We start from the raw sequence: 10,042 nt of genomic DNA, 5'->3' as shown, positions 1-10,042 counted from the left end.
ATGGCATTATTACTGCTCACATATGCTTAAAATATTTCTGTTACCTCTAGGTCCCCATACTGTGCTGAAAAAGCATCTTTAGACCTTGTTCAGACAATTCATAAGCATTGTTCTATGCATGCCCTTGATCCCCACATACACACATCTAAAAGATAATGTGTCAATCTGAACCAGAGCTAATAACTTATCAGTTGCAATTTCCATCACTAATTAAAAAAAAACTGAGAAACAGTCACTTCACTAGATCAATTTCTTCTCCCCATATAGACTGGAAGATTGTGGGGGGGGTGTTAATTTCTAAAAGTTGGCTGTTAAGTAACCCTGGAGAATGTGCTCTAAATCTTTGAAATACTCCTGATAGTGTTTTGAATGAGAAGTCTGCTCTTGCACTGAGTCAAATCCTCTCCAACTATAGATGACAAGAAGTCAATGTTCCCTTTGTTATCTTGGATGAGTCATGAGCTCATCAACACTCCCCATCTTACTGCATCTTACACAAATACAAATGGATAAGTCTTATATTTGCTAATATAAAGGTCGTTGTAATAAGTTTTCTTTACCTCAGGTTCTGACACAGAAACAATCCCTCACACCTTCTGAACACAAAAGAAATGTAAAAGCTGTTTTGGAGAAGATTGACTGCCAAGATGAGGGAAATGATATAGAAGCCTTGAAGAGGATGTTTTGTGTGTCCCATCAAGACGAAACATCAATTGATGACATGGTCAATGCTAATTAAAACAATTCTTACCTGTCTACTATTTTGACTGCTGTGAGAAAATTGTGCACTAACAAGCATCAAGTAGACCCAGTAAACTCCCATAACATGGCAGATGGGATGAAGGCACCAGAGTTGATCAACAACAGGAAAATTTTACTAGTAAAGTCATGTTAACATTGGACAACTTCTTGGAAATAGTGAAAAATGTGTTGGCTTCCCACTAGATTTAATCAGGAGCCTCCTGATATCCTACCTTCTGTGCCTCTTATTAGGCTCTTTCAAGTCCCAGATCATATTTAGTTAACCTCCGAAACACAAGAAGAATGAAAAACTCTAAATAAGCACAATAAACTTAGTAAATCAGTCTCTCCTCCTTCTAGCAAAATGCTAAAAATGTCCAGAGGCAACAAAGAAACTGTTCTGAACAAGCTATTGAAGAAGCAGGCAGTTAGTACTTAGCATCACTTCAGAACTAATGGCCCAGCCTTTCTTTCTTTAAATGCATATGTTATTTCATAGATGAATTGCCAGTAAAATGATGATAGGCCACTTATAGGTTCATTGTAGTCTAATCAAATGTGAATGGAAATGCTTTAAACTTTAGAACTTGAACTTTTGAGGTTAGAAATTATTAACTCTCTTGGTTATTTTCCCTTAATAAATTCTTTTTTGATAATTTCAAATAAGTATCTGGTAGATTTTGATCACACCTACTTCACAGATTCTTTTATTTTCATTCATTGTCCATGAACCATAAAATCTCTTCTAATAACTCACTCTCCTGCTTCATGTCTTTTTGTTTAGTTGTTAGTGACCCACTGGAATGGACCTGGGCTGCACACATGGCCATGACTAAAATGACCCTTGGAGCAAAGGCAATCACCAGCAGCTAAGACACTGAAGATAGTGACTCCCCCACCTTCAACAGCTCTTAACTGCCAATGCCTTTCTATAGAGGACCCGAGTCTTATAGATACTCCCTCATCTATGACTGAATGTTGCCAAGCCCAGTCTTGTTCAGGCTTTGTTCAGGCATACCTATGTCCTTTTCTCCATATGGAAAAGAAAAGCAAGTCTAAGCTTGATGTTCATAATCATTCAAGTCAGTTAGTTTCTAGCAAAACTCAGATAAGGGGCTGGTGAAGTATTTGTTCTTGAAGACTGGCCTTTATAAATAGAACAGTCCTCACTATTACAATTCAAATGGCTACTCCTGTACCACCAGCCTGGAGACCTGGTAGGGTTATTGCCCCCTAAATCTTCACTGTGCATTCTGAGCACATAAAGAAAAGCTTTGAAACTGTTGGGTTTTTCATCACAGAATGTCTCCTTGACACTCTTATAGCAGAAATTTCTCAAAGCAAATGAAGGATTCATAGTCTAGTACTTCTTCCTATGGAGATTTTGATGTGGGAAACTTGCCATCTGACTTTGTTTTTATCTTTATCTTGAGCCCAATTCTTTTCTTTTTGCCATTTTTTTTTTTTAGTTTGCTTGAGGTTTTTCTACTTGGAAGGTCAGAGTATCAACTACCAAGCTTTATTATAAAGTAGAAGACAGTGAATTCTGATTTAATTGTATATTTTAATTGCAGCTTCTAATGCATTTTAATTCTTTTAAATTTATTTTCTTGTTTATAGATCCTAACCAAAGCTTGTCCTCCATGCCCTCTTTCCAGCATCCTCCTACTTCCCCTCTCCCTGACCCCTCCCCCATCTCCTCCTCCCTCACTGTTTCTGTTCATGTACAGGCAGGTCTTTCATTGATATCAGCCAGCCATGGTATAACAAACTTCAGTGAGTCCAGGCACCCCCTCCTCCACCAAGGTTGGATTAAACAATTACCCAGGAGGAATGGGTCCCAACCTCATACAACAGAATCACAGACATCACAGAATCACAAAATCCTGCTCTGCTAGGAGTCTTAAATGAGGATGAAGTCACTCAGCTGTAACATATATTTAGAGTGCCTAGATCAGTTCCACGCATGCTCCCTGGTTGTCCGTTCTGTTTCTGTGACCTGGTTATGCTCCCAGGCTAGTTGGTGCTGGGTATTTTGTGCTACCATTGTAAACCACAGGGTCCTACAGTTCTTCCTCCCCTTCTTTTCAGAATTTCCCAAACTTCAGCTAATGTTTGGTTGCCTCTGAATCTGTTTCTATCAGTTGCTCAGTGAACTCTCTCTGATGACAACTGAATTAGACACCAATTTATGGGCATAGCAGAATATCACTAGGATTCATTTCGTTGACCTTTTCTTCCTCTCATCTTTGGTTCTATCCTAGGTCTCTGGGCTGCCCAGCTTCTGGGTCCTGGCCCTCAGTGGGGACCTCTCTCTCAGGCTAGGGAGCATTTTTTTTTAAAGTTTATTAAATTATAAAAGTTTCCATTTCCGCCCCTCCTCCCAACACCCTCCCACTTCCCCCACTCCCTGTCCTCCTCCCTCTCCATTCCTAAGAGTAGTCAGGGTTTCCTGCCCTGTGGGAAGTTCAAGTTCCTCCCCCCTCCCTCCAGGTCCAGGAAGGTGAGTATCCAAACAGACTAGATCCCAAAAATCCAGTATATGCAGAGGAAACAAGTCCCAGTGTCATTGTCAATGGCTTTTCAGTAAGACTCCAGGCCCGCCACAACCAGGGAATCCGGCCACATTCAGAGAATCTGGTTAGATCACGTGCTCATTCAGTTCCAGTCCAGCTGGCCTTGGTGAACTCTCATTAGATCAGTCTCCTTGTATCAGTGGGTGATGGCCCGCGTCGCAGTCCTAATTTCTTTTTTCATTTTCTTCATTCTTCTGCTCCTCATTTGGACCGTAGAGGGTTCTGTCCGGTGCTCCAATATGGGTCTCCGTCTGTATCGCCATCCAACGTCGGATGAAGGTTTCCACTGCTCTTGCCCTCCTTGTTCACGTTCTCCTTCCTTCTGCCTCTCGTTTGGACCTAGGGAGCCAAATGTTCATCAGTATGGTTGTGGACCAAGGCCGGTTCAGGCACCCTCTCCTCTGTCCAGAGAACAATCTGGGGATCTCTCCTTGGACCTGGGATCCCCTTTATACTCAAGTCTCTTGTAAACCATCAAAATGACTCCCTTAGTTGAGGTATATACTTCCCTGATCCCATATCTATCCATTCTCCCTCCCCCCCATCCCAGTCCCCCGATCTTTCCCCATTCCTCCCCTACTCCCTTCTCTCTAACCCTCTCCCCTTCCAACAGCCCCCCACCCCCCCATGCACCCGAGGCTACCTGACACTCTTGTCTATTTCCAATCTCCAAGAGGATAGCTACATGATTTTCGTCAGGTTCACCTTCTTATTTAGCTTCTCTAGGATCACGAATAATAGGCTCAAAGAACTTTAATTACGGTTAGAATCCACTTATGAGTGAAGACATACCATATTCCTCTTTTTGGGTCTGGATTACCTCACTCAGTAAAGCGTTTTCTATTTCCATCCATTTGCATGCAAAAGTCAAGATGTCATTGTTTTTTACCGCTGAGTAAAACTCTAATGTATATATGCTCCACACCTTTTTTAACCATTCTTCTATTGAGGGGCACCTAGGTTGTTTCCAGGTTCTAGCTATTACAAATAGTGCTGCTATGAACATAGTTGAACAAATGCTTTTGTAGTATGTTAGGGCATCTCTTGGGTATATTCCCAAGAGTGGAATTGCTGGGTCCTGAGGGAGATTGACTCCCAGTTTCCTGAGAAACCGCCACACTGATTTCCACAGTGGCTGCACAAGTTTGCATTCCCACCAACAATGGATGAGTGTTCCCCTCATTCCACATCCTCTCCAGCATAGGCTATCATTGGTGTTTTTGAGTTTGGCTATTCTGACAGGTGTAAGATGATATCTCAAAGTTGTTTTGATTTGCATTTCCCTGATCGCTAAGGAGGTTGAGCATGACCTTAAGTGCTTTTTAGCCATTCGAAGTTCATCTGTTGTGAATTCTCTGTTCAGTTCAGTATCCCATTTTTTAATTGGGTTAATTAGAGTTTTAGTGTCTAGTTTCTTGAGTTCTTTGTATATTTTGGAGATCAGACCTTTGTCTGTTGAGGGGTTTGTGAAGATCTTCTCCCAGTCAGAAGGTAGCCTTTTTGTCTTACTGACAGTGTCCTTTGCTTTACAGAAGCTTCTCAGTTTCAGTAGGTCCCATTTATTCATTGTTTCTCTTATTGTCTGCGCTCCTGGGGATCTGCTTAGGAAGTGGTCTCCTGTGCCTATGTCTTGTAGACTACTCCCTACTTTCTCTTCTATCAGGTTCAAAGTGGTCGGATTAATGTTGATGTCTTTAATCCATTTGGACCTGAGTTTTGTGCATGGTGATAGATATGGATCTATTTTCATTCTTCTACAGGTTGACATCCAGTTATGCCAGCACCATTTGTTAAAGATGCTTTCCTTCTTTCATTGTATAGCTGGTTTCTCCTTAACCCCATAATAGCTCCCTCTATCAAGATATCTCTTCCGTTTCTCTTCCTCTCTGTCCCTCCTCCTACTTGACCATTTTGAAGCCTCATGCTCCCATCCACCTTCCCATCCCTTTCCCTCCCCTTTCCAGTTTACCCAGGACTTCTTAACTATTTCCTTTCCTGGGGCCCTCCATGTGTGTTCCTCTTAGCATCCTCCTTTTTAACCTAGCTTCTCTGGAGCTGTGGTTTGCATCCTTTTCTTTACATCTAATATCCACTCATTAGTGACTACATCCCAGCTTGTCTTTCTGGGTCTGGGTTACAGGATGTTTTTGTCTAGTTCTACCCATTTCTCTGCAGATTTCAAGATGTCATTGTTTTTTATCACTGAGTAGTACTTCATTATATAAATGTACTACTTTTTTTCTTTACCCAATCTTCAGTTGAGGGACATATAGGTTGTTTCCAGGTTGAGAAAATGTCTTTGTGGTAAAATTGTGCATCCTTGGGGTATATGCTCAAGAGTGGAATTTCTGGGACTTGAAGTAGGTTGATTCCCAGTTTTCTGAGGAATTGCCACACTGATTTCCAAAGTGGCTGTGCAAGTTTGCATTCCGACCAGCAGAGGAGAAATGTTCCCCTTACCTTACTGAACATCCTGTCAACATAAGCTCTCAACAATGTTTGTGATCTTAGCATTCTGATAGGTGTAAGATGGTTTCTCAGAGTCACTTTGATTTGCATTTTCCTGATGACTAAGGATGTTGAGTAAATCCTTAAATGTCTTTTGGCCATTTGAGATTCATCTGTTGAAAATTTTCTGTTTAGACTGTACTCCAGGTTTTAATTTGTTAATTTGGTACTTTGATGCCTAGTTTCTAATTGTTCTTTATATATTTTGGAGATCAGCTCTCTCTCTGATGTGGGGTTGGTGAAGATCTTTTGCCATTCTGTAGGCTGCTGTTTTGTCTTATTGACCATGACCTTTGCCTTACAGATGCTTCAGAAGATCCCACTTATTAACTGTTGCTCTCAGTGTCTGTGCTACTAGTGTTATACTTAGGAAGTGGTCTCCTGTGCCCATGCATTCAAGACTACTTTCTCTTCTGTCAGGTTCAGTGTAACTGGATTTATGTTGAGGTCTTTGATACACTTGAACTTGAGTTTTGTGCATGGGGATAGATATGGATCTATTGGCATACTACATGTTGATATCCAGTAATGCCAGCACCATTCGTTGAAGATGCTTACTTTTTTCATTGTATAATTTTGACTTCTTTGTCAAAAATCAAGTGTTCATATGTGTGTAGATTAATATCAGAGTCTTCAATTTGATTTCATTGATACATGTGTCTGTTTTATGCTAATACAAAGCTGCTTTTATTACTATAGCTCTATAGCTGAGTTTGAAGTCAGGGATTGTAATGCCTCCCGAGCTTCCTTTATTGTACAGCATTGTTTAGACTATCCTAGAATATTTTATGTGAAGTTGAGTATTGTTCTTGCAAGGTCTAGAAAGAGTTGCTTTGGGATTTTGATGGAGATTGCACTGAATATGTGGATTTTTTTATTTTTAAGATTGCCATTTTTGTTATGTTGATTCTACCTAAGAGCATGAGGCATCTTTCCATTTTCTGATATCTTCAATTTCTTTCTATAAAGACTTAAAGTTCTTATCATACAGGAGTTTCACTTGTTTGGGTAGAGTTACCCAGAGATATTTTGTTATTTGCTATTATGAAGGGTGATGTTTCTCTCATTTCTTACTCAGATCATTTATCATTTGTATGTAGGAAGACTACTGATTTTTTTAAGTTAATCTTGTATCCTGTCATATCACTAAAGGTGTTTATCAGCGGTAGGAGTTCCCTGGTAGAGTTTTGGGGTCACTTATATTTACTCTCATATCAAAACTGAAAATAACAAAAGTTTGGCTTCTTCCTTTCCAATTTGTATCCCCTTGATCTCCTTTTTTTTTTTATCCTCTTATTGCTTTAGCTAGAAATTCCAGTACTATATTGAATAGATACAGAGAAAGTGGACACTCTTGTCTTGTTCTTGATTTTAGCGGGGTCCTTTGAGCTTCTCTCCATTTAGTTTTATGTTGACTATTGGCTTGTTGTGTATTCCCTTTATTATGTTTAGGTAAGTTTCTTGTATCTCTGATTTCTCCAATATATTATCATAAAGAGGTGTTTTTTGTCAGGTGCTTTTTCAACATCTAATGAGATGATTATATGGTTTCTTCTTTAAGATTATTTATATGGTGGATTACATTTTTTATGTATTAAACCATCCCAACATCTCTGGGATGAAACCTACTTGATTATGATGGATGATTTTTTTGATGTGTTCTTGAATTCAGTTTGCCAATATTTTATTGAGTATTTTTGCATCAATGTTCATGAGTGAGATTGGTCTGTAATTCTCTTAGTTGCATCTTTTTGTGGTTGGAATATCAGGGTAACTATAAACTCATAAAAAGTTTTTGGTAGTGTTTGTTGTGTTTCTATTGTGTGGAACAAATTTATGAGTATTGGTATTAGATGTTTGAAATTCAAGTAGAATTCTGAGCCCTGGACTCTTTTTCTTAGGAAACTTTTTATGACGGCTTCCTTTTACTGAGGGGTTAGAGATCTATTTAAATTGTTCATCTCATCTTAATATAATTTTTGGTATGTGGTACCTATGGAGAAAAATGTCCTTTTAATTCATATTTTCCAATGTTGTAGAATAAAGATTTTAGAAGTAGGACCTCATGATTGTCTGGATTTCCTCAGCTGGTATTGTTATGACCCCCTTTTTCATTTCTGATTTTTTAAATTTGAACATTCTCTCTCTGCTTTTTGGTTAGTTTGCATAAGTGTTTGTTTATTTTGCTGATTTTCTTGAAGAACAAACTCTGTTTCATTGATTCTTTGTATTGTTATCTTTGTTTCTTTTTTTTATTGATTCCCGCCTTCAATTTGATTATATTTTGGCATCTACTCCTCCTAAGTAGATTTGCGGCTTTTTGTTCTAGAGCTTTCAGGTGTGTTGTTAAGTCACTAGTGTGAGTTTTCTCCGTGTTCTTTATGTAGGTATTTAGGGCTGAACCTATAGCCCAGAAGAAATCCTAGAAAGGGACTAGAAAGAATATAAAAAAGCCAGAGGAACAGAACATCTCCAGCTTCTAGACATGACAGAGGATCTGCAGCCACAAAAATCTCAAAACAATGATTGCGTGAATAAGTCTAACAAAAAGATACTGCCAGTTGACATGCTAACAAGAACTGGGGAATTTCCACAATGTCCAGCCTTGTGGAAAATGGTGAAAAGGAATGAAAATGAAAAGCTACAGGTGGTCAGTGGCTGCTGAGAGAGAAGCAGTGTCCTCCAGGGAGGAGCTCCTGCATAGGTTATTCACTTTCAAGTGGTTGGGCCAGAACACATATTCATAGAATCAATGCTGAATGGACACAGTCAGTTGTATATTCATTGAAGAAAGGAGAGATTATAGATTTGGGAAGGAAAGGAGAGGAACAAGGGAAGTTGAAGAGGCAGGAATGATGAAGATGCAATGTTCACGTGTAAAGTTCTTAAAAAGTGTTTTAAAGCAATGGCAAAAGAAACAGTGCAAAGCATTTCAAAAACATAGTAGAATTATCCTGAATAAAATACTTGCAAAATTAATCCAACAATACATTAAAAAAATACAGTCTGATCCGGTTGGTTTCATTCCAAAGAAATAAGAATATTTCAGCATGTCAAAATAAATGGATGTAATAAAACTATGATACTTATTGTTAACTGTCAACTTGACAAACTAGAATGACCAGGCAATGGGCTTCTGTCCAGTACTTTGTGAAGTACCTTAGCTATGTTAAATGGTGGGAGAAGAACCATTTTTGACTATGGGCAGGACTGTTCCATAGACATGGGATCATGAATTACATAAAATGTAGAAATCAATGTGATCACAAGCTTATATTTGTTCTTCCTTGTTTCCTATTAGTGAATGTGTTGTGACCAGGATTCTAAAGATTTTTTCCATACTTGAGAAGATTTGCTTTTTAAAAACTATTAAAAATAGTATATGTTAGACCTTATAAAAAGTTAATCTTACCCGATACAGTGAGATATTCAAGTTCAGTCCCTTTTAGTTCTCTATATTTGGAAAGGAAAAGACAGCAAAAGGGTGCTCTCTAATTAACATGTACATGCTATAGACATATCCATTTGTACACACACACAGGAACATGCATGCACACACACAACACATAAATGACTCTGAAATGCTGGACATGAAAGGTAGAGAAGAGGGTGAAACTCTTTTCCCTGAGCCTTGATTTTTAAACATGAGCATAGAAAGATCACAGAGCAGAGAAAGTCAGCATAACAGAAAATTGCTCAGGGCTGCTGTCCAATGTCACTCTCTTAAATATTCTAATGAGAAAGAAGTAAAACCCAAAAGAAACTTGACAATCAAACTGCTCTGCTAAGAATAGCAGTGAAATTGGTAGTACAGCCACATCTGGCAATAAAACTCTGAAGATGCAACTTCTCCCCCATCAAATAGAGACCCATACAACCACAGAAGCACAGCAGCCTTCAATTGGAGTTGACTTGACTGAAAGTTGATGGAACAAGCAATTTGATCTAAGACTATGGAGCATGGAAAAAATCTCCATGATAAGATGACATTAATTAATGAATAAAGTATATACATTATTAAGATTACATGGACTAGTAACACATAAGAGCCTCTGGTTTTGAAACTTACAGGCAAAAGGAAAGACTGCCCAGCTGGTCAGATGAGAAGTAATATAGAGCAACACACCTTGTTGACGACTAAAATGAAGTTCCTCATCTGCCCAGGATTAAGAAGAGTGAGGCCACATATGTCTAAATGTTAGGTCCTAAAGTAACTG

The sequence above is a fragment of the Myodes glareolus genome, chromosome 18 (genome assembly GCF_982192425.1).
Source record: "Myodes glareolus chromosome 18, mMyoGla1.1, whole genome shotgun sequence".
NCBI classification, from domain to species: domain Eukaryota; kingdom Metazoa; phylum Chordata; class Mammalia; order Rodentia; family Cricetidae; genus Myodes; species Myodes glareolus.
The sequence above is the reverse complement of the archived record's forward strand: the minus strand, read 5'-3'. Positions refer to the sequence as shown.